The 24,481-nt window shown below is 49.8% G+C and overlaps 1 long non-coding RNA gene across 2 annotated transcripts in view; it reads left to right on the plus strand.

The window, feature by feature from the left end:
- Positions 1-24,481, plus strand: part of LOC146810261 (uncharacterized) — a 43,827-nt gene that overhangs the window by 16,385 nt on the left and 2,961 nt on the right. For both annotated transcript variants that reach the window (XR_014965652.1, XR_014965653.1), the window contains exon 2: positions 22,461-22,520. This is a non-coding gene — a long non-coding RNA (uncharacterized LOC146810261). The remainder of the gene's footprint in view (positions 1-22,460; positions 22,521-24,481) is intronic.

Below are 24,481 nucleotides of genomic sequence, written 5' to 3' on the forward strand. Positions count from 1 at the left end.
GCTGGATCCCAAAAGAGACTTGTACCGCGGCAAGATGGAGATTTGTAGGCTTTAAAATCTCAGTTGTTAGACGGAGCTCACGTAAGTGAGATAAGCACGCGGTTTTCAACTTTTTGCGTGGAATATCAACTGTGGTCTCAGGGAGCATGAAAAGAGATTCCAGGTTTACATCTCTCAGGAATTTATGGACATATAACAGCCACGGGATATTTTTCCAACCTTCCAGAGTAAGACAGTCAGAAATAAGCAGACGAGTCATTTTACATTCTATAGTAACCCAGAGTCGATGCCATAGAAGAATTGGTTGGATTGCAATAAGATCAGAGATATAATCCTCCCCCAACTCCATATGGCAACCGTAAGTTGGCGAACTATTGGGAGCGGCCAAAAGGTACCGAAAGAAAGCATTTTCTGCTTTTTGGATACTTTCCGTGTTGACATAGCCCCAGACCCCAGCCCCGTACATTGCCACTGGACGGCACTTAGCCCTATAGATCTGAATCAACTCCCGGGAGGGGCGCTGGCCTAGTTTTTGCGCAAATGTGACCAAAGCTGTTGTAGTTCTAAGGAGCCCCATCTTTCTGGCCAAGAGGGTAGGACCCCAACTAGAGGTATTGTCTATCAGAATACCTAAGTAGGGGTATGAAGTTGCGGTCTCCAGAATGGTATTATTTATCTGGATACCGCCGGAATGTTTAAGGCGTTTCCCCAGGTGCATGGCAAACGTTTTCTTTATGTTTACTTTTAGATCTAGGCCTGCCATGAACTCACAGTATCTATCAAGGAGAAGTTGGAGTTGGCGTGGGGTCCTGGCCATGATCACCGCGTCGTCCGCGTAGAGCAACGCGGGTATTGGACGACGATCAATCATGGGCAGGTCCTGGCTTCCTATCAACATCGCAGCCTCTAAACCATTTGTGTATAGATTAAAAAGAAAGGGTGCCAGTACACATCCCTGTCTGACACCCTTAAGTACTGGGAATGATGTTGTAACTTCCCCCCCCCAGACCATACCGTACTTTCGCTGAGGCCCCTGTATAGAGATTCCGAATAAAGCTCACCAAGGGGGGATCGACCCCCATAGCCAGAAGGAGTTTCCATAGTTTACTATGGGAAACACAATCAAAGGCCGCCGAAAGATCGACGTAGGCTAAATGCAACCTCCCCTTTTTCGCCCATACGTATTTACCTATCAATAAAGAAAGGTTTAATGCCTGCTCCACCGTCCCAAGTCCCTCTCGAAAGCCATACTGGAGGTCAGAAATCACCTGATTGCTTTCAGCCCAATCCTGGAGTCTCTTAAGAAGTAGCCGACCCATAACCTTGCCAGTAGAGTCCAAGAGGGCGATGGGACGGTAACAGGCAGGGCTATTACGGTCGCCCTTCTTAAAAATAGGAAGAAGAATGGAAGTTGTCCAGGACTCTAGTGGGCCGATTTTGGTGGCTGCTTCGAAGACCTTAGTAAGAATAGGTGACCATAATTCTAAGTTGTTTTTGAATAGGTCCACGGGAACCCCATCAGGGCCTGGGGCTTTACCACATTTAGAAGCCTGCAATGCCATAAGTACCTCGTTGTGGTCAAAATAAAGGTTAAAATTAGGGGAGAGGGATGGTCTACTATGGTTTTGGGTAGTCAACATCCCTAAACTATCTGAGGGGGGCTCTGACAAAGAATCCTCCGAAATACCAAAAATCCTTGAGAAATGACCAACCCAAGCTGCCTCACCCACTGCTACCTCGATCCTTGGAATCTCTTGTTGGTCGTTTAGAAAAGGTGTTCTTACTATTTTCCAGAAGGTGGCCGAATCCTTAAAAGAACAACTCTGATGTAATTTGGCCCATAGTTCCTTCTTAATATCCACCTTACAAGATTTAAGTGCTTGCTTATAGCATTTTCTTAATCTTATCACTTCCACTTTATCCCTTACGGTATTAGTCAAAGCTTTCTTTAATGTGAGGTAGGCGCGCCTTGTTGCGGGATTAAACCATCCCTTTTTTGTTTGGTTAACGCCCGTGGTTTTACGGAACAGCTTGCTCTTTATTTCAGATGTAATAACAGAAAAGCTAGCCAGTACCTGATCAGGGAGAGATTGTGAGTTTAAGCACGTTTCGATATGTGGGAGTATACGACTCAGCACTGCTGAGGTAATCTTTTCAGCATCAACTTTATTCCATTTAACTGCATACCCGTTCAGTTTATTTACCCCTAAGGTTTCTTGTGTTAAAAGAGTTTGCTTGCTGGACGATTCTGGCATATCCGGAATAGTGATCACGAGAGTATTAGGAAAGTGATCGCTACTAGGATCGGTAACTTTTCGAAAGCTACGAAGCTGATCTTTGGAAATTTGTGAAACCAAAACATAGTCAATCAGACTAGATAATCACCTGCCATTGAACGTGGGAGTGAAAGAAACTGGGGGAGAAACAAGATCGTTAGCAAAACCGAGATCTAAATTAAATATTATCTCGGTCAGAAAATTCCCAAGTTTGGTATGAGGGAAATGCGTTACGTTATAACCCAGGTTGTCCACAATACCACAGATGTTTAAAACACAGAGATTGAGATTGAAGTCTCCACCCCAGACTATGGTAATACTAGTATTAGAATGTTTGAGTCGTTCTTCTGATAAGAGTCGGTAAATAATTTCCAGGACTGGGAGTATATCCTTTGGAGTCAAATTGTTATAAAAGTTAACTATGTAGAACAGCTGTGTTTTACTAGATGTTATCTTAAGGATCTGGGAGTAGGGGTTGCTATTAATGATTTTGGAATCTATGTTTAAGAGTTCATATGAGAGATAAATTGCCAGGCCACCTTTCGCTCTCCCACATGATGAAGGTTGGGCAAATGAGTTAAAGGTTTTATATCCTTGCAGATGAATGGGAGCTGTTAACCACGTTTCTTGCAAACAAATTATGTTATGCTCCCTAATAATAGAGAGCCATGATAGATGTCCTGCCTTAGAGCGCAAACCTGCGACGTTCCAGAATATAAATTTGAGAGAAAGGTCAGGATTAACCGAACCCCCCCCAGATAGGGTTTCGTCGCCTAGAAGTTTGGTTTTGTGGGAAAGGGCAGGATTAACCGAACCCCCCCCGAATAAAGTATCGCCGCCTGAGGGTTTAGTCATATCCCTTGGAAAGCCTAGATCTAATTGAATGTTCAATATACCCTGTGGTGTGGGTTGATGGTCCTCCATAGGCCTACTGAAAGGAGAAAGTTGGGGTACTTGGTTTTCTTTTTCGGGAAGTGGACAGGTCGGACAAAGTGAGGACTGCGAACATTGGACCAGTCAGTCGTTTGTGTCCAGACCTGATGAATAGTCGGATCTATAGGGAACTTGGAAAGGTTTAGGGCCATAGAATGGATTATAGCCGTTAAAGAGATTGCTGTTAAACAAACAGTTATTACGGCGAGACATAGAACGCTCATTAGGGTAACTAGTTGAAGGTCCCAGATTAGGTGTAAATTCTACTGCAGATCTCGGGTAGAAAAATAGCAAATCACGTGTCATGATACCCCCTGACCCAATTTCCTGAAATTCATCTAGGATGTGTCTTACAGTTCTACGGTCTGAGAAATTGATAATAATAATATCTCCGGATAGGTTTTTCGTTCGACAGCCCAGCCAAGGCAGTCGCCTGACATGTATGATTTCACCATTCAAATACAGAGGGAGCGGCCGATTTTGACAGAGCCAAAAAAGGACTTTGTTTTTTAGTTGGTAAAAATGTTCCATCTTGCCTTCCTCTAAGGGAGGAACACCTGTCAGAATGACTACATACGGAGCCACTTCCGGGGGGAGGTCAACTAACCTAGTCCTAGACTCTCTCCTTACATCAAGTTTTGAATGGTTACCTTGAACAAGGGCCGGTCTTAAGTTTATAGAATTCCCACCCACCTGTGTGTTGTTTACCCTGGATTCAAAAGGTGGATGTGATATACAAGACACATTTAACTGGGAAGATTTTGGGTTAGAAGGCTTGGTGTTTTTTACCTCTCCCTTTTGAGGAGGGAGGAATCGATTATTATTTGTGACAAAGCTTTTTTCCACGGAGGGAACGGGAAGCTTTGATGGAACAGATGTCAGAGATGGTAATGACCCTTTCTTCAAGATGACAGGTGGAGGGGTCGGTATTGCCGTTACCAGGGGTACAGATGATGGAACACTGTTAAGTTGGGTCTTATTTGCTACTATGTTCTCCCTAACTAGCTCTTCTAGGGACCCTAATTGGAGAGTGATAGTATTCAATCTCTCTATTACTGGGAGAATAAAAGATCGTACTATTTGCTCGATGGACCCAGTGATATTAGTAAAGGGGATGTCCTTAGATGAAATGGTTTGAGGGATAAGCGAGGGAGATGTCATGTGCAATTGCGGGGTAGATAGTACGGGAATGTTAACAGGGTCGGGATTTTGGTTTGGGATTTGCATAAGCCTACTTGATTTACCCCTTGGCATTCTACCTCCCAACTTTCTCCTTCTTTTTGTTGGCGGGGGACCTTGGGGAGGATCAGGGTTGTGCTTCTGGGTATGTTTCGTTTTTTGGGGAATCTCTACCACAGGTGACGAGGTGGACGCCCGGGACTTAACGGGCGAAACGAGGTCACGGGGAGAGGTAGAGATAATGTCACTTAATTCGTTAATAGAGTCAGCAATATGGTCAGTAATAGAATCTATCAGATTGGAGCCGTCCCGGAGAAGCAATGGAGTGCTTTCGCTGCTAGACAGTTCACAAGCAGTTGGAATTATATGTGACCCATCATGGACCGACGTGCTTGGTTGTGGAGACATACGCATGTTCTTAATATGCTCAATCGAGCGGCGTCTGTCAGCTCGCCGCACGGCAAGAGAGTCCTCCCAATCTGGGTCCGGAATTGTCCTGATAACAAAATGATCCAAAGTTCCATTGATGGTCTTTTTTTACCAAGGGGGTTTTACCCGTTGCAGGCATGAATCGTGGTGTTTAGGAAAATGACTAACAGACCGGGATGGGAAATGTAAAAAGTGACTCAAAATGCCTTAGAGGAGATATAACAGGATAAAACAATAGGACTGGGACAAAACATTATGTGGGAACAAACACGGTACTTTCAGGGTCACTTACTTGAGGTGACCGTATCGGGGATGAAAGAGAGGGGGCCCAGCCCGGCCTTTACCGGCCTTGGATGGCCGATGACGGCCCGCCCTTTGCCCGGGCTTCGCCCGGCGCCGCCCGCGCGCGGTCCCGCGAGGCGGTGGCTCCCTTTGGTCTTAAGCGCCTCCAGGCGCGAGAGTACAGGAGGCGGGTCCCAGATCCGCTTCCCGTCCGCTGCTGGGAATTCTGGGTAAGGTAGTCCCCCTCCTACACAGCGGCCGCGTTGGGAAGGCGGCGGCGGGAGGGAGACAGACGGTGGACACGGGACAGCCCCCAGGAGATTAGGCAGGTAAAATGAGTTGTGGCCTCCTCTTCACAGACAGACAGGATCTGGTCTTCGGAGACCAGGTGGCAGTGGACCGCTGTGACACTCGCCTCAGTGTCGCGGAGGTCCTCGACGCGGTGACCGTTGACCGTCACCTGCTGTCGGTACTTCTTCGTGTTGGCGGGCAGGGGTGTTCCAGGGACCATCTCTCGGTCCCCTAGGGAGACCAGGGCCATGGCGGCTGGCTCCCATTCTTCGGAGTCTTCCATCTCTTCTCCCAGGGCTACGGAGGCCATTTGTCGAGCCGGAGGGGTTGTCGTGGCGGGTCGTTGGTACATGGGACACTGAGGGTCACTGGCATAGTGCCCGGTCTGTTGGCAGCGGAAACAGGTGATCCTCACTCGGGGTCCCGACCTCCCCGGTGGCCCGGTGCTGGCCGGAGGTGGGGCTGGAAAGTGCGGAGGTTGTCCTCTGGGGGGACTGTGCTGGGAGCCCCCCGGAAATTCTCTTGGTCGGCCTTGATTCCCTCCGCCCCTCTGGCGGGGGGGTCCCTGACTGTGGCGACCGTAGTCTCCCACGGGACCCCGTGAGGCCCGGGTGTTCACCCATCGGTCAGCCTCGACGGCCAGCTTTCGAGGGTCAGTGAGCTTGCTGTCCAGGAGGTGCTGGCGTAACTCCACAAAGCAATTGGCGGACAAGTGTTCCCACGCGATTAGGTCGAACAGCTCCTCAAAGGTGGAGACTTTGCTGCCCTTGATCCACCCTTCCAAGGCCCGGCTGTAAAAGTTCACGTACTCCACCCATGTGGTACCGGGTATCTTTTTGCAGTCTCGAAACCGTTGCCGGTACATTTCGGGGGTGAGCCCATATCTGGCTACTAGGGCCTCTTTCATGTGACTGTAGGAGTTCAGCACCGTGAAGGGCAGGTCTAGCAGGGTATCTCTCCCCTCGCTCAGGAACCGGCCCCACAACCCAGCCCCCCAGTCTTTCTGCGGGACTCGGTGGGAGGTCATGGCAACTTCGTAGGCCTTGAACCATTGCTGGATGAGGTCGTTCTTGTAATATTCTTTCACCACATCCTTGGGGATGTAGACCTTTGGTTCCACGACGGAGGAGAGGGGTTGAGTTCCCGAGGGTCTGGCCTCCTCACTTTTAGCCTTGAGCTCGATCTCTTTCAGGCTGCGTTCGTGTTCTAGTTGGAGTTTTCTTTCTTCGTGCTCTCTCTGTCGCTTCTTTTCCTCGAGTTCTCCTTGTAGGCGTAATTGTTCTACTGCCAGTTTCTTCTCTGCCAGTTTTAGTTCTCCCTCGATTTTTAGTTTTGCTAGCTCTAGTTCGTGGTTGCGGCCCCTTTCTCGGTCCGCTAGCTCCTCCTGGGATAGGCCCCCCTCTGGGGCGCTGCTCCTCCCCGGGATGCTTCGTGGTTCGTTTGGCGGCTCTCCTTCTGTTTGTGCCCGTGAAGCTCCGGCCTCGACCCAGGTCTTCAATGCTCCCTGGAAATCCTCTTTCGTGCTTAATCCGGTGGTAGCGATTCCAATGTAATGTAAGGAGTACTTTTATAGCGCTTCTATCACTCCAGGGAGTATCTTGGCGCTCACCCAACCCAGATGGAGGGGTTGGAAGGAAAGGAGACAATTCACGCTAAACACTACATATTTACACCAGTGCTGTACAAGCTGCATCGGTCAGAGAGAACACCCAGATTTTTACTGCCTTCCTAAACTGAGTTTCATGAGACAGGGATCGTAAAGAAAGGGGGAGCTTATTCCAGGCCTTGGCACCCAACACAAAGAGGGATTTGCCGCCTTTAGTTGCGAACTTAAATCTGGGGATTATGAGCAGATTCTGACCCACAGACCTTAGGCAACGTGTCGGGTAATATCGTCTAAAACCATTACATAGATATTTTGGTCCTTGATGTTGGGAAGCCCTGAAGGTAATTAACAGGATCTTAAAAAGAATCCTTTTACCAATTGGTAGCCAATGGAGCGCATTAAGTGCTGCTGAGGCTGATGACTTGCGGGGCCAACGTAGTACTAAGCGGACCGCTGCATGTTGGACCATTTGTAATCTGTAAAGTACAGATTTATTAGCTCCAGCATATAAGCTATTACAGTAGTCTAACCTGGAAGTGATTAGGGCCACTGCAACCGTTTTCCTAGCTGGCAACGGAAGAAGATCAAAAAACTTCCTTAAAGCTTTTATTATATGGAAGCATGTGCCAGCTACGGCTACCGCTTGTTGTTTAAAGGATAGTTGGTTATCAAACTTAATGCCCAAATTTCGGGCAGATGTAATGGTGTTAGGAGGGGCTTCTGCATCATCAGGCCAACAGATTTTCAGGGAAAACACATTTTGCTTTCCAAATGGGAGGATTGCAGTTTTTACGGCATTACATTTAAGGTGATTATTAGTCATCCAATTAAATGTTGCTGCCAAGCACTCCTTAAGATTTTCCTTCGCGCCAGACCGCTCACTGTCCAGTACTAGGATGAGCTGAGTGTCGTCAGCATATGAGATTGTACTGATCTGAAAAGATGCGATCAGTTTTACCAGGGGAACCATATACAAATTAAAAAGTATAGGGCTTAGACTCGATCCCTGGGGGACTCCAGAGCTGAGGACCTTAGCTTCAGATTGATAATGACCCAGCACTGTGATTTGGCGTCTGTCGCTAAGGAAATTTCTAAGCCAAGCCAAAACCACCCCACCTACTCCTGCGGCAGCCAACCGGTCTATTAAGATGTTATGTGAGACCGTATCGAAGGCTGCCGACAGGTCAAGTAGGATTAAAACAGCCTTCTTTCCCTGGTCGATGGCCATACGAAGGGTCTCTGCTGTAAACAGCAGGGCAGACTCGGTAGAATGTTTTGACCGGAACCCTGACTGGTTTGGATGTAAAATATTGTTTTCTTCCAGGAAGCTCGTAAGTTGGTTATTAACGAACTTCTCTGTCAGTTTGGACATCACTGGAAGCAAGGAGATCGGGCGTAAGTTAGATAGGGTGGTTGAGTCGGCTAGAGCCTTTTTCTGGAGAGGCTTGACAGCAGCCAGCTTCCAGTCGTTGGGAATATCACCCGTGGTTAAAGATGAATTGATGATACCATTGATGATAGGATTAATTGCTACTACTAGGGTCTGTAAGACCAAAGGAGGGCATGGATCAAAGGGGGATCCAGATTTACTGGCAAGAATAGCCTTAGAGGTATCGTCAAAGGAAACAGGGACAAACGTTTCCATACAAGTAGGGAACTTCTCCCCCTCTATTCTTTCAACATATCCTGAAATAGAGGGCACTGGAGGGAAAGTCCTCACGATATCAAGGATTTTATTTTCAAAATAATCTGATATCTCATTGCAGAGATTTTGAGATGGAGGGATCTCCTGCAAAAGAACTGATGGATTCATAAAATCCTTTACTATCTTAAAAATTTCTTTTTGCCCTTGACCTGCCATGAAGATGGCATGTGAATAGTGAGCTTTCTTAGCTGACTTTATAGCTGCATGGTATTTTCTTCTAGCCCATTTATAGGCATCGCGGGCAGTGACCTCATTGTTCCTGCGCCACCTCCGTTCCAGTACTCAAGGTCTTTGCAGAATTGTTTTAGTTCTCGGTGCGTATAATATTCCAACTGGTCCTCTCGGAATGTCGTGCTTGTGTTGGTACCTGCGGTACCTAGGGAGGTTTCTCCTTCCATTTCTTTCCGGTAGTGCGTCAGTCGTTTACTGCACGATCTCTAGGTGTCGGCTCGGATCCCGTCGTCTGCCACCAAATGTTGGAAGGCGTTCTCCGGGGGGCTTCGGAATACGTTCCTGACCACCCGTTGACCCACCTCTCCCAGAGTTAGGCCGAGCAAGGGCGGGGAGGCCCTTCCTGGAAGGGTCTCGTACCTAGGATCGCACACACTGCGCTTGCACTCTCTGACAGAGGGACACCACACAGTAGTTCTTCGTAAGACAGTATATTTTATCGTAGATGTAAGGGATCTTTATGATCCGAACTGCAGGCATGGAAACAGTGCCACAATCAGCGGCGATCTCGTGATGGGGGTATGGGGGTAGCGGGACAGTCTTTGAGTCAGTGTCTCTGCGGAGTATCCTGCGCACAGCTCTCAATCCTGGAGCTGGGGGGGATGTTGCTTCTCTCGGCAATCTCTGCCGATTCCCTTGGAGGAGAGTGCCGCGAGTCACTCAGCAGGCACAGGTGGTTCGGAGTTCGGGGAGCCGCGACAGCGTCAGCAGGGCTCAGATGGTTCAGAGTTCGGGGAGCCGCGACAGCGTCAGCAGGGCTCGGATGGTTCAGAGTTTGGGGAGCCGCGACAGCAGGGCTCAGATGGTTCAGAGTTCGGGGAGCCGCGACAGCGTCAGCAGGGCTCAGATGGTTCAGAGTTCAGGGAGCTGCGAAAGCGTCAGCAGGGCTCAGATGGTTCAGAGTTCGGGGAGCCGCGACAGCGTCAGCAGGGCTCAGGTGGTTCAGAGTCCGGGTAGCGTTCTTCGGTTCGGGGAGCGATCGAGCCGCGACCAGGTCAGCAGGCTCTCGTCAGTCAGGTCTTCTCTTCCTCCCGTCCCTTCAGCACCCCTTGTTATACTCCCCCTCCTCTTTGAAGTCCGGAGTCCTCGCCGAGAGGGGTCTTGGTGCCTGGGGGCGGTGTGTCGGGACGTCCTGTCGCTCGGCCCTTTGATCTGTTCAGGTGGGTCCGGGAGGGACTCCAGACACCCAGCAGGCGAGGCGCCCGCTCAGCAGGGGCCTGGTGGCCGATCGAAACCTTCCTTGGGGAAGAGACTAGAGGTGTGACAGGGACGGCGCCTCCCGGTCTGGCTTGGGGGGTTTTCTCTCTCCCTCGGCCGGGCATGCGTGTTGGGGTCTGGCCGGCCATCGGTATGTTGGGCCATGGTGGCCGTAAGGCTGTGACATCGGGGATCGGTGCGGTTGCAGGATGGCTTTCTGGTCGGGAGGGCCCACGCCACGAGGCCGGTCTCACACTCACACATGTAAAATCAGTGTGTTAAGTCAGTGTCTTGTTGTGACCAAGGTTGTAACAATGCACGTTGAATGTAGGAGTTGCATTGTGGGGCAAATGTGCATGCGTAGGCCGAAAAATCTGTCATGAAGCCACCATCTAGCGCCATTGGTGTTGACTGCAGTGTAGAGGGTGCTGCTGTTGATGGTGTTGTGTAGCATCTCCTCTCTGACTCAGCTACACATATTTCTCATTGTCCCATCTGTGATAAGGTGTGTTTTGTGTTTGCCCGAGGAGTAAGTGGATGTGTATTTGGTCACTACTTGTGTGGTGAGATTGATGTGTCAAATGCTAATCTATTACAAATGCCAAGAAGTGTGCAAAGGTGAGTCATGCCATGTGTAACAGTGTGGTGAAGTGTGTGGGCAGTCTGATCTTGTCAAATAATCAACATAGTGTGAATGATTTTGAGAAGTCAATCAATCATAGCATTTGTAAAGCGCACTACTTACCCGTGAGGGTCTCAAGACGCTGGGGGTTGGGAATGCAGCTACTGCTCAAAAAGCCAGGTCTTGAGGAGTCTTCTGAAGGTCAGCAAGTCTTGGGTCTGCCGTAGGTGGATGGGGAGGGTGTTCCAGGTCTTGGCGGCGAGGTGGGAGAACCATCTGCCGCCGGCGGTCGCTTTCCGGATGCGGGGGACAGTGGCAAGGGTGAGGTCGGCGGAGTGGAGCTGGCGGGTGGGGGTGTAGAAGCGGAGTCGTCTGTTGAGGTATGCTGGTCCGGTGTTGTGGAGTGCCTTGTGTGCGTGGGTGAGGAGCTTGAAGGTTATTCTCTTGTCGACGGGGAGCCAGTGCAGGTCTCTTAGGTGGGGGGTGATGTGGCTGCGGCGAGGGATGTCGAGGATCAGGCGTGCAGAGGCGTTCTGGATACGTTGAAGACGTTTCAGGAGTTTCGGCCGAGGCTCCTGCGTAGAGGGCATTTCCGTAGTCCAGCCTGCTGCTGAGGAGGGCCTGGGTGACCGTTCTTCTCGTTTCGGTGGAGATCCACTTGTAGATCTTGTGGAGCATGCAGAGGGTGTTGAAGCAGGAGGAAGATACAGAGTTGACCTGCTTAGTCATGGAGAGGGTGGAGTCGAGGATGACCCCTAGGTTGCGTTCGTGGTTGGTGGGTGTTGGAGCTGTTCCCAGTGCAGTCGGCCACCAGGAGTCATCCCAGGCCGAAGGGGTGGATCTGAGGATGAGGACCTCCGTCTTGTCTGAGTTCAGCTTCAGTCGGCTGTTCCTCATCCATTCGGCGATGGCCTTCATTACTTCGTGGAGGTTGGTTTTGGCGGTGTGGGGGTCCTTGGTGAGGGTGAGGATCAGCTGGGTGTCATCGGCGTAGGAGAGGATGTTGAGGTTGTGCAGTCGGGCAACGTGGGCGAGCGGTGCCATGTAGATGTTAAACAACGTTGGGCTGAGGGATGAGCCCTGGGGTACGCCGCAGATGATCTTGGTGGCTATCGGAGCGGAAAGGGGGAGGCAGATGCTCTGTGTTCTGCCGGAGAGGAAGGAGATGGTCCAGTCCAGGGCCTTCTCTTGGATTCCGGCGTCGTGGAGGCGTGTTCGTAGTTTGCGGTGGCAGACCGTGTCGAAGGCGGCTGACAGGTCCAGGAGGATGAAGGCTGCAGTTTCTCTGTTGTCTAGCAGGGTTCTGATGTCATCGGTGGCGCCGACGAGGGCAGTTTCGGTGCTGCGGTTGCAGCGGGAACCCGGACTGGGACGGGTCCAGGATGCTGTTCTCCTCGAGGTAGCCGGTCAATTGTTTGTTCACGGTCTTTCCGATGACCTTCGCCGGGAACGGGAGCAGGGAGAAGGGCCGGAAGCTCTTGAGGTCCTTGGGGTCCGCCTTGGGTTTCTTGAGTAAGGCGTTGATCTCGGCGTGCTTCCAGCTCTCCGTGAAGGTTGCTGTCTTGAAGGAGATGTTGATGGCTTTCCGGAGATGGGGTGTGATGGTGGTGCTGGCTTTGTTGAAGATGTGGTGTGGGCATGGGTCTGACGGAGAGCCGGAGTGGATGGTGTACATGATCTTGATGGTGTCGTTGTCGTTGATGTTGGTCCAGGAGAGCAGGTGGTTGGTGCGGATGGTGGTCGTGGGGGCAGAGGTCTCAGTGGTTGTCGGGCGGTTGTGGCGTCGAAGCTGTCGTGGATGTCTGTGATCTTATGATGGAAGAAGGTGGCCAGCGATTCGCACAGGTCTTGAGAAGGTGGGATGTCGTTGGTGTTGGAGCTTGGGTTGGAGAGTTCCCTTGCGATGTTGAAGAGCTCTTTGCTGTTGTGTGCGTTGTTGTCTAGGCGGTCTTTGAAGGAGGCCCTTTTGGCGGATCTGATGAGGTGATGGTGTTTGCGAGTGGTGTTCTTGTGGGCTGCGTAGCTGTCCGGTGTTCGTTCACGGAGCCAGTTCTTCTCCAGCTTTGCTTGGAGGTCATCAGTGAAACAGCTGGTTTTCTTGTTGGTGTGACTGTTGGAGGGTTTCTTGAGCGGGGCGAGGGTGTTGGTGCAGTCATCGATCCACTGTCTGAGGTTGTGGGCGGTGGGGTTGGAGGGTGGGCTCTGGGCGAGGTTGGTGGTTAGCTGGTCTGCGGTAACTTTGCTCCAGCAGTGGCGAGGCATCTGTTTGGTGCGGCGGTGCGTGGTGGGTTTCCGGAAGGTGAAGTGAATGCAGCAGTGGACAGTCCAGTGGAGTCCGGTGGTGTGGTTGAAGGAGATGTGGGGTCTTGCAGAGAAGATGGGGTCAAGCGTATGTCTGGCAGAGTGGGTGGGTGTTGAAACGAGCTGTCTGAGTCCGGGGTTGGCTAGGTTGTTGATCAGGGTGGTGGAGTTGGTGTTGTTGTTGTTCTCGAGGTGGAAGTTCAGGTCCCCGAGGAGGATGATGTCCGTGGAGGCGAGGGCGTGTGTGCTGACGATGTCGGCGATGGTGTCGCTGAACTGTGGCCAGGTTCCGGGGGATCTGCAGACGAGGGTTCCTCTGAGGGTGGTGTTGGGGTCGGTGTGGATCTGGAAGTGCAGAAGTTCGGCGGCGACGTCTGGGGAGTTTGAGTCGAGTAGGTCCCAGAGTTCGGCGTGTTTGCAGGGGGAGCGGGTGTTGAGAAGAATGCATCTGGGGTAGTTGGGTTCTTTTCTGGTGGTTGAGTTGGTGGGCCGGATGCTGGTGAAGCTGCAGTCCTGGCAGGAGAAGGGTCCTTGGGTGCACTTCGGGGCGGGCAGGCAGCAGGTTCGTGATCATCTGGCATTGAGTGCGTGGAGGGTGCTGGAGTCGTAGCGGTGACGGTTGTTGTGGCGGATGCGGGGGGCCAGGTGTTCTTGCGCTGGCCGTGGTCCAGGCGCGGACAGCCACAGACTGGCTTGCCTAAGGCGCGCCAGCGGCGCACCCGCTGTGCGCAGCCGCTGCGTGGCCGCGATGCGGCTGCCATAAGAAGGGGACATGGGAGGGAGGAGCAGCTGGGAGGGGGGAGCGGACGAATGGGAGCGCGGGGGGTGGGGACGCAGTGGCGTGTAACGGGGGTGTGGAACAGCGCCGGATCCAGAAGAAAAAAGATGGGCAAAGGGCACAGTGATGGAACAGGTGGGGAACAAAGACACCAACAATTACAGTGAAATGCCATAAAAATAAAAATACAGTGAAAAATACTGAGAGCCGGAGCAAGGGAGGGTCTCGAACCCTTGTCAGCAGCAGCGGCAGCCGGGCTGAGGGCACGGGTGCACAGGTGGTGCTGTGCAGCGTGGGGAGAGACCTGTTTAAGGGTCGAAGTTGTGTTATGTGAGTTTGATGCTCTGCTCGTGAGAGATGACGCAGTCCAGGAAGTCTACGTCGTGTCATGTGATGTTGATGGTGTGTGCAAACCGTCACTGTCCTCAGTGGGCCCTGCAGGTGAGGTGGCTGCTGTCTGTTGCTTGGTTTTAGCTCTGGACATACAATTGCATGGCTTGTGTGGTGTCACAGATCTGCCATCAGCATGAGATGCATGTCTGAATGTGAGCTGTGTCAGGCGTGGCCTATGTCATTTGAACATTCACATGGCGGTGACTGCGAGGAGTGTGGATCAGTGCCATCGCTAGATGGTAGGAGAGCCAGGGTGCCTGTTGGTGTCTGTGTTTTTGGTGCAGGTCTCATTCTCATTTTGTACAGTTGTATTGACGCTGATGCAACCGTGCAGCAAACACTAGCAAAATGGCTGCTTGGAGGATCACCACTGAGGCAATGCAATCAGCATTGATGCCGCTAAATAGCCAGAAGCAACACATGTCTAACACAAGTCTGAAAATAGCAAAAGTCACTATAGACAAAATTTACAACACTGCCAACATAGTATGCCTAATGAATCATGGACCCATCTCCCTCTTACATGTCACAGGTGATCAAGGATATGCTCTCTGCCCGTGGGTGATGACACCCATACGAAACCCTACCACCCAGGCACATAGGCAGTACAATGCTGCACATCGACGCACACGGTGTATCGTGGAGAGCACATTTGGTGTGCTGAAGTCACGTTTCCGTTGCTTGGATATCACAGGTGGCAAACTGCTGTACAGCCTAGAAATGGTAAACAAAATCATACTAGCATGTTGTGTATTGCACAACATTTGTGTGCGCACAAATGCCCCCTGGATCCAAGTGCCTGCAGCACCGGACGATGATGAGGAAGATCTGCGAGGTGGACCTCACCACACGGGCACTGCAGCAGGAATTGCCCGAAGGGACAGTATAATAAACAATTACTTTCCGTGAGAACATCACATTGTGAATGTCAAAAATAAAGATAGATCTTTGGAAAATTACCACAATAACTGTTTGAGACAATAAACAAACTCAACACACATACCCTGTCTGCAATTTACTCTCCTGCATAAGTAGATCACTATGAAATGTTACCATTGTACAATAATTGCAAGTAAGAACCCAAAAGTTAAATCATGGTGTGTATGTCTCCTCATTACAGAGATGCCATAGTGTGTCAATTGTGCACAACTTGACTTTACAAGGAGTAAAATCTGGCTACCCAATTCATCAATTGATGTGTCAAATTGTATGTAAATCATGATTCACAGGGTGTACTTGGTATGAAAACTTGAAATGTAGGGGTTTGTAAGTGGTAAATAATGAATTTGAATGTTTAGTCGGTGTTAAATTTCACTGTTAAGGTTGTGAAAAGGGGTCCAAATCTGAGAAGTGGGTGTGGAATGTGGGTCAAACCAGAAAAGTGGGTCAGAAATGTGGGTACAATCTGAAAAGTGGGTGTGGAATGGGGGTCAAATCTGAAAAGTGGGACCGAAATTTTGGACAAAAATGAAAAGTGGGTGTGAACTGTGGGTCTAAGCTGAAAAATGGGTGTGAAATTGGGGGTCAAATTGGAAAAATAGGTTAGAAATTATGGGCAAATATGAAAATTGTGTGTTGAATGGGGGGCAAATATGAAAAGTGGGTGTGAAATGGGGGTCAATTCTGAAAAGTGGGTGTGAAATGGGGGTCAATTCTGAAAATATATCTCTGCATGCATCCAATACTTTGAATGAGCCACCAGCAGAGCTCACATGCACACCATCCCTGAACACCTTCATGAAGACCGTCAAGACTTGTCTCTACGTCGAACAAATCTGCTCATCAGCAGTATGACCCAAAAGACAAGACAAACTATCTGACCATCTCCCTACACCCTGTGGCGGACAACGCCACCCAGAGACTCATAAACACCCAGCTGACTGCCTTCATTGAAGAGAACTCCATCATGGACCACTCCCAGTCTGGGTTTGGCAGCAAGCACAGCACCAAGAACGCACACCTTGCTGCCAATAATTACATACGCATGCCACTTGACCTGGGTCACCTTGTGGCCAACACATCCTACTATACCTCTACGCAGCTCTCAACACCCTCTCACACCGCACCACATACGCCACACTCCACGACCCGGGGATACGAGGAACCGCCCTCTCATGGATCCACTCCTTCCTCTCCGCAATAAGCCAAAGGATCAGACCCCTCCCCCCCCATCTCCGAACCCACAGAGACCAACTGCGAAGTACCCCAGGGACCGTCACTAAGTCCCACGCTTCTCAATATCTACATGGCACCCTCACCGCTATTGTCAGCCAGCATGGGCTTAGCATATCATCCCACACAGAGGACACACAGCTCATCCTCTCCCTCACGAAGAAAGACGAAGACATAAAACCCTGCGCCCAGCAATGAATGTCTGAACTTGCTGATTGGATGAAAAACATCTGCCTAAACCTTAACTCAGAGACGAATTACCTCCTCATCCTTGGTCCATCCACATCCGCATGGGACAACCCCTGGTGGATCTCTGGCCTTGTGAGCCTGCCCCCAGTGACAGACCACGCACGCAACCTCTGCATCATCTTCTACTCCTCCATCATCATGACCTGCCAGATCAACTCCATTGCCTGCAACAGCTACAACTGCATACTGATCCAGCGCAATAAATTCCAATGGGTAACCCCATAATACATCACAAATGTCATCAACACACTCCTCACCAGCAGACTGGAGAACGGCAACTCCCTCATTGCAGGGATGAACAAAACGCCACTACACAAGCTCGAAAACATACAGAAGGCTGATGACAGACCCGTCCTCAGAACCCCACATCACTAACACATTAGCCAAAACACACACAACCTCCACTGGTTCACCGTCAAGAATAAAGTTACCGTCAAAATACTCTCACACACCTACAAATCACTCCACATCATCGGACACAAAGACATCCACTAGAGAGTCACCCCAACATCCTCAAGAGGAACTGCTACTCCGCCAACCTTGCCCTCACACACTCCCTGGATCCGTAATGCCAGAGCGGGAGGAAGAGCTCTCACCTACGTCGCCGGCAAAGCCATGAACAAGATGAGTCAACATCACACGCTCCACCACCATGCACGCTTACATGCGGTACGACAAGGCATGGCTATTTGACTGAGACGGAGCTGCACTCTCACTCCCCCACAGCGACTTGTGAGCCTCACGGGTGAGTAGCGCACATCATGGCCACACTTATTGTCTGATTGATCTGCGCACATACTCATCACCTACAGACCACCTCAGGTGAGTAGTGCCCTTACAATTCGCATCATTTTTTGGAATAAATGCTTGTGCAAATTGCTATTGAGATGGTGGTGATTAATGTCGCATGCAATTTAGGCTGTCAACTTACATGAAATATAAAATGTAGGCTGTCTTCATTGTGGAAATCAAAACTTTCAGTGTATTATTGTGCTTTGATTTGGAATTTGCTCTGACTGTCCATCTGTGTATGGAATTTGTCTTGGCGTTAAATATTCACGCCCCACGCGATGTTTCTATCATCCTTGATATGGAAAAAACATCGCTGTACAATACTGTATCAGCATTGGGACATTTGCGGCCTCTTTTCGTGCAGATTTTATTCTCATTCAACAAAACGTGCCGCATACACATCACAGTATCAGACTAAGGACATCTGTGGCCTCTTTCAGTGCAGATTTTAATCGCATTCAACAAAATGGGCCGCATACACAGCACAGTATCAGACTAAGAACATTTGCGGCCTATTTGCGTGCGGAATTTTATCGCATTCCAAAAAAAGGCCCGCAAACACACAGGAAGTGATGTATGCATGCTTCCTGTCTCACAGGGGAGTGGTCTTCACTTTCACTTTTGAGCACATTGCTGGTGATTTGTCTAAGTGAAGGAGGTGTCTGGTGGTTTGTGGTGTTGGGCTGAGAGTTAGAGAGTGTTGCTGTGTCCTGTCAAAAGTGTCTGTAAAATTTGTTTTAAATTGTCTGTCTACTGTCCTCAGTCTTGTTGTGTTTGTGTAGGGGTATTCAATTACAGTTTGTTTAGAGGGTTATTATTTGTTAGGCTTGAGTGATTACTGGGGGGCAGGGAGATGCCGGCTGTGGGCAGGTCTGGGAGGATGACTGAGGGGGCATTGGGGGAGCTTCCTCTGGATGATACGCTTTTACCTGCCATTAATGTTGGAGTGGGGAGGACGTATCCTGCAAGGGTACAATGTGTCAGTGCGGAAGCTGCGGTGGGAGCGAGTGCGTGCCCAGATGCTCCGGTGCTTTGGAGTGGACCGGACCGTGCACCAGTGGAAGCACCGCTGGCAGGACATGCTGGCACTTGAGGCCGACCTCCTCGGTTTCACTGGAGTGATGCCTGACCTAGAGGGTGGTAAGTACAAAGCCTATTTTTGTCCATGATTAATGTTACGTATATAAATAAGTGACGTGTGTGACAAAAAGGTATGATGTCATAATGCTGTCTCAACACCGTGACACTGTAACAACGTGGTCAAGACAATGCAATTCACCAAATACACTTGCGCATGATGCACGGGACGTTTGATTTGTATGACTTAGTCTTCCCACAACAGTGTGTGCAACAGTAAAGAAGGTGTTTGAATAGTCAATCCTAATATCCCTTATTGTAGAGCGCCATCCAGTGCAAGTTGTAGTGACGAGTTGCATTGTAATGACAGCGTTGAAAAGGTTTTGCGCTGTAAAGACCACATTGAAACAGGTCTCACGTGTGACCCATCCAAAAATTCTTATGCTTATTGTGAGCGGCTACTCAGCAGTAAGGGTCGCAAGGTGCGGGGGGGGGCTTTGCATGCTGAAGTACATCAAGGAGGGTGTCTGTCGAAGAGATATGTCCAGAGTTTATCATTCTTGATGGTGAGCAGTGTTGTCTGTCGGAGGTGGACCTGAATGTCGTTACAGGCTAGGGCTGCGAGGCAGGAAAAGGAGCAGACTCACGATCTGGTCTCTCTGGTGCGGGTGAACACGTCATAGGATAGATGGTCTGATTGTAGGGTCCTTTGGTGTGTGTGGAAAGTGAGTCGGACGTTAAGGTATGCTGGCCCAGTGTTGAGGAGGGCTGTGTGAGCGTGGGTGAACATCTTGAAGGGGACTCTAGCTCCAATGTGGAGACAGTGGAGTGTGCACAGGTGGTGGGAGATGTGTCAGTGTCCTGGCAGTGTGAGGATCAGTCCTGCGGTGGCATTTGGGATGTCCTATAGCTTGCGGATGTGGTTTGTGTTAATTCCGGCATGGAGATTGGTGCTGTAGTTGGGTGAGCTGCTGCCCAGGGCATGAGTGACTGTTCATGTGTGTTTGAGTGGGATACATTTGATGGACTACCATAGGAGGCAGAGGATGTGGAAGCAGGAGGAGGAGATGGGGTAGATCTTGCGGTTCATTTTGATATTCGAGTCCATGATGATTCACAGGTTGCGTGCGTTGTCCGTGGGTGTGTGTGAGTTTTCAAGTGCATGGGATCACAAGGTGTACATCCATGCGTCACTGTTTTGGAGCATGACGGGACCGGACGTTTTGTTGTTGTTTAGTTGTAGGCAGTTGTCTGCCATCCATATGGCGAGGGCTTCCATGCCTTCGCAATAGTTGTGTATTGCGGAGTTGTGTCATTTGGATGTGTAGAGGAGGAGTTGTTTGTCCTCTGCGTATGGTACAATGTTGAGTCCATAGGTTATGACAATTGTGGCAGGTGGAGCCATGTAGATGTTGAAGAGCGTAGGGCTCAGGGCGGTTCCCTGGTGGACTCCACAGGTGGCTGTTGTAGGGTCTGAGAGGAAAGGGGGGAGTCTGACCCACAGCGTTCATCCGTAGAGGAAGGAGCAGATCCAGTTGAGGGCCCTGTCTTGGATCCCTGCGTTGTGGAGTCTGCATATTGGTGTGTGTTGGGAGACAGTGTTGAACGCCGCAGAGAGGTCAAGTATGATGAGGGCAGCAGTGTTTCCTTTGTCCAGTAGGGTGCGGATGTCATCCCTTGCGGCGAGGATGGTGGTTCATAGACTGTGGTTTTACATGATGCTGTATTGTGAGGAGTCGAGGATGTTGTCCTGTCTGATGAAGGTTGCAAGTTGGCTGTTGATGGCTTTCTCAAAGAGTTTTGCAGGGATAGGTAGCAGAGAGATGGCTCTGTAGTTTTGGATGTTTGTGGGATCTGCCTCGGGTTCCATCATGAGTGGCTTGATCTCGGCGTGTTTCTTGTCGTTGGGCAACAATGCATTTGCCAGAGAGCGTTTGATGGTGTGGCAGAGTATGGGTGCAATGTATTTTGCAGACAAGTTAAAAATGTGGGTGCGGCAGGGATCTGTGCGGCACCCGGAGTGGATTGACTTTATTGCCTTCAGTGTGTCTTCGTTGGTGATAGGTGTCCAGTTGTTGATCGCTGGTTTCCGGTTGTTGGTGGTGGTTGCTGAGGGTTCCGTGTGTTTGTTGTCTTCATCAGAGTTGTCGTACATGCTCATGGTTTAGTGTTTTAAACACGATTGATTCTAAAAAATGCTGAGTTGGTCGCAGATGTCTTGTGAGGGAGGGATGTTGGTGAACTCGCTGGTGTGTCAGGCCAACTCCATGGATAATGTGGAATATTCCTTTGATGTTGTGCGCATGAGTGGGGATCCTGTCAACATTTAATGTTTCTAATGTTTGTCCTGACGAGTTGGTGTTGGCCGTTGGTGGCGGATCGGAAGTTGTAGTGGTGTTCTGTTGCATGTTGTTCCTCCATGCCTTTTTAATGCGGCGGCAAGTGTGTCTGGACTTGCAAAGTTTGTTTAAAAACTATCTTGCTTCCGGGTGGGGTGGTTGTCCAGTTTCTTCTGGGGGGCCATGGTGTTGTCACTGTTGGAGATGCATCTGTGCATGTTTTGTGATGCGTTGTTGTTGGTCTAGTCTTCAACAATGTTTGGGGTGGAGTTGCTGAGTGATGAGTTTGGATGTTGAGCACTGATTCTGGTGCAGTCTGTTTGTGGGAGTAGGTGCAGGTTCCTGTGGATGGTGACTGGCTTGAAGGTGAAGTGGACACATCGATGGTCAGTCAATGCAATTTTGGGGGCGTGGCTGAAGCTCATTGAGTCTCCTGTTCTGTAGAGTGGCGCAAGTGTGGGTCCTGATGAGTGCGTGGGGTCAGTCACGATCTGGCAGAGTACAATGTTGTGTAGGTTGTCCAGGAGATATTTTGTGCTGGGATACAGTTGTTTATCGACGTGGAAGTTGCGGTTCCCAAGCGGGTTGTAGTTGGTGGATGCAATGGCATGCGGGAAGATGATGTCAGTGATGGAGATGGCAAGAGGCCCGCGGGGGCAATAGTTAATGGATGAGGGTGAAAAGAGTTGATGTTACAATTTTCAATGATTTCAATATGGAGCGGTAAGCGGGATACAGAGGTCCACTGGAACACCAGAGATGAGGCACAGGTGAACCTGCGGATGGAGGAGGCCTTCAGACACTCACACTAGAGAGTGCAGGGGCTTGTGGGAGCCCACATGCAATGGTGGATCTGCGAGGGGTGAGAGCAATTTCACTGACAAATAGTCAGTGGTCTTGCTCGTCTGTCCCCGCAGCGGACGTCATTAAGTAGTGTTCCAATTGCTAAAGATTTGCAGAGTGAGGTGTGAGGTGCAATGTGTCTACGCATGATGTGGTCGCATCAGACACACAATGCTGCATTATGCTGACAAGCATAGGGGGCTGTTGTGGGTGACCCGCTGTGCAGGATCAACACTTGGCAATGTGGTGCCAAAGCTGGAACAATTGTGCAAATACTGTGTGCAGGTTGCCATATGTGTGTGTCCAGTAAGTGTGACTGTACATGTCCAATCCAAGCCATTGTGTGTGTGAGCTATGTGCGTGAACCGTACCTATGCTGCCCCTGTACATAGTTAATGTGTGGTAATGTACTTGGGAGGTCAAAAGACACTAAGGAAATATGACCCCTCCAGAGTGTCATACACCACAAACCTCTGTGTAACTGCCTCTTTCAAACTGCAGAGATGCCATCATACACGGAACAATTTTTATCTCATGCCTGTGTAGAAATGGTGCCTTGAGATTGCTTGACACAACTCATATGTGCAAGTCTTTAAGCACTGATGTTTTGTGTGGCCCGCCACTGCATTCACAGGTCGTGTGTGAATGGCAGTCAAAGTAGACACAGTGATGTTGCATTTTCAGTGACTGTAGTGGATTTCATTATGAATATGTCACGTTTGTTTATGTCTTGTAACAACACATAATACATTTGATCACTCACAGATAGACGTCCACCTATCACACAGGGGGACATTGACAGATTCCGGAACCCAAACGCCACCGGTGAGTATGGACAAGATATATTGGCATGGTGTGGTGTCATGAATGTCTGTGCCAAATGCTACACGTTGTCGATTAGCAGTATGGGTGTGAATCGCATGTCACAATGTGAAGGTGTATTTGTTTTTTCAGATTTGTGTACAAATTGGTAAGTGAAGGTGGGGCAATGCATCTTATTCACAGTTGTGACTTTGCCCATCAACAGTCCGTGACACACCTTTCAATTCATGTGCATAATTTCTAGCTCCTAATCACGCAAACTAGTCATTTTCACTGGAGTTGTGTTGGCAATAGGCTCCTTGATTTTAGAACCTGTTGAGTTGCGCTGCCTAGTCAATTGTATTGTGTTGTATTGAAAGCTTATATAGTGCGAACTGTCACCCTACGGGTATCCTGGCGCTTAGACTTGAAGACAGCCACCACAGGAGCAGACCAGATCATCAGTGGGAAGGCCTAATGTTCAACCCTTGGGAACAGCCAGGTTTTCAGACTCTTCCTAAAGCAGGTCAGGGAATTGGCCTGTCTAATATTCTGTGGCAACTCGTTCCATAGGCGTGCGGCAGCCACACCAAAAGCTCTGCCCCCCATCCTGGATCTCTTCAATTTGGTAATCATTATCAGATTTTCACTAGAGGAGCGAAGCTGCCTCTTGGGATTATACCAGGTAAACTTCTCCTGCAGTGGAACTGGGCCCAAGTCATGTACTGCTGTGTACAGAATACAGAGAGATTTAAAGCAGACTCTTTCCTTAATAGGCAACCAATTAAGATCTCTCAAAGCCAATGTCGTAGAAGACCTGCGCTGCCTATTTAATGCCAGCTTTGCTGCCATGGACTGGACTCTCTGCAACCCCTGCAAGATATATTGTGGTGCTCCCAAATACAGGGAGTTGCAGTAGTCCAGTCTGCTCAAACTTATACTCCTTACTGCAAGAGATCGAGTGTCCTTAGGCAGTAACGGAAGGATCTGCCGTAGCATGCGCAGCAGGGAAAAGCAGACGGTAGCAGTTTTGTTGACCTGTGACACCATTAGGAGATTATCATCCACCAGGACCCCCAAATTACGCACCGTTTTGACTGGAGCCAGGGGTTCATCCTCGGGGGTAAGCTTGAACTCCAACGGTAGATGTTGAGACATTCTGGTAGTGGAGCAGTATACCACCTCTGTCTTTCCCCCATTGAATTGCAAGGAATTTTTCCTGAGCCAGCTAGCAGTCTGGCGCATACATTCCTGGAACGTATCCATGGACACCGCTTGTTTCCCTTCCATGGAGAACACCAATTGGGTGTTGTCAGCATAGTTGACCAGGTCAATTCCGAAGGATTTAATAATGGGGAACAGAGGGTGCAGAGAGATATTGAAAAGAATAGGGCTAATCGCAGAGCCCTGCGGCACCCCGTGGTGTACTGGAGACTTACTGGAAGTGAACGCCATCATGGTCACAACCTGTTGTCTCCCTGACAGATAGGATTGTAACCACTGCAAGGCTTGTCCTTTCACCCCTATATTTTTCAGTCTTTCCACCAGTACTGTGTGGCTCACCGTATCGAATGCGGCCGACATGTCCAGTAACACTAGAACAGTAGGATTCCCATTGTCGGCACGCATTCGTAGATTGTCCATTACGGTTCCAAGGCTGTCTCAGTACCGTGGCCTGGACGAAAGCCAAATTGGTCCCTATCCAGCAGATGATTATCCTCAAGATAGCATGACAAGATTTTGCTAACTGCTTTTTCTAAGATTTGAATCGGCTATGGCAGGAGGGAAATAGGTCTAAAGTTTGCTGGGATTGTAGGGTCCAGAGAGGATTTCTTGAGCAGGGGAGTCACTACTGCACTCATAAGGCACACTTTCATGCTGTGTATATCGTCCAAGGTGCGTGCAGTGGGTGTTGCGTTGTGCACATGGAAGCAGTGCTCTTCAGGCCGTGCAAGTTCAGACATGTTGGCACAGTGAATTCTAAG

This window comes from Triturus cristatus, chromosome 7, assembly GCF_964204655.1.
Source record: "Triturus cristatus chromosome 7, aTriCri1.1, whole genome shotgun sequence".
NCBI lineage: Eukaryota > Metazoa > Chordata > Amphibia > Caudata > Salamandridae > Triturus > Triturus cristatus.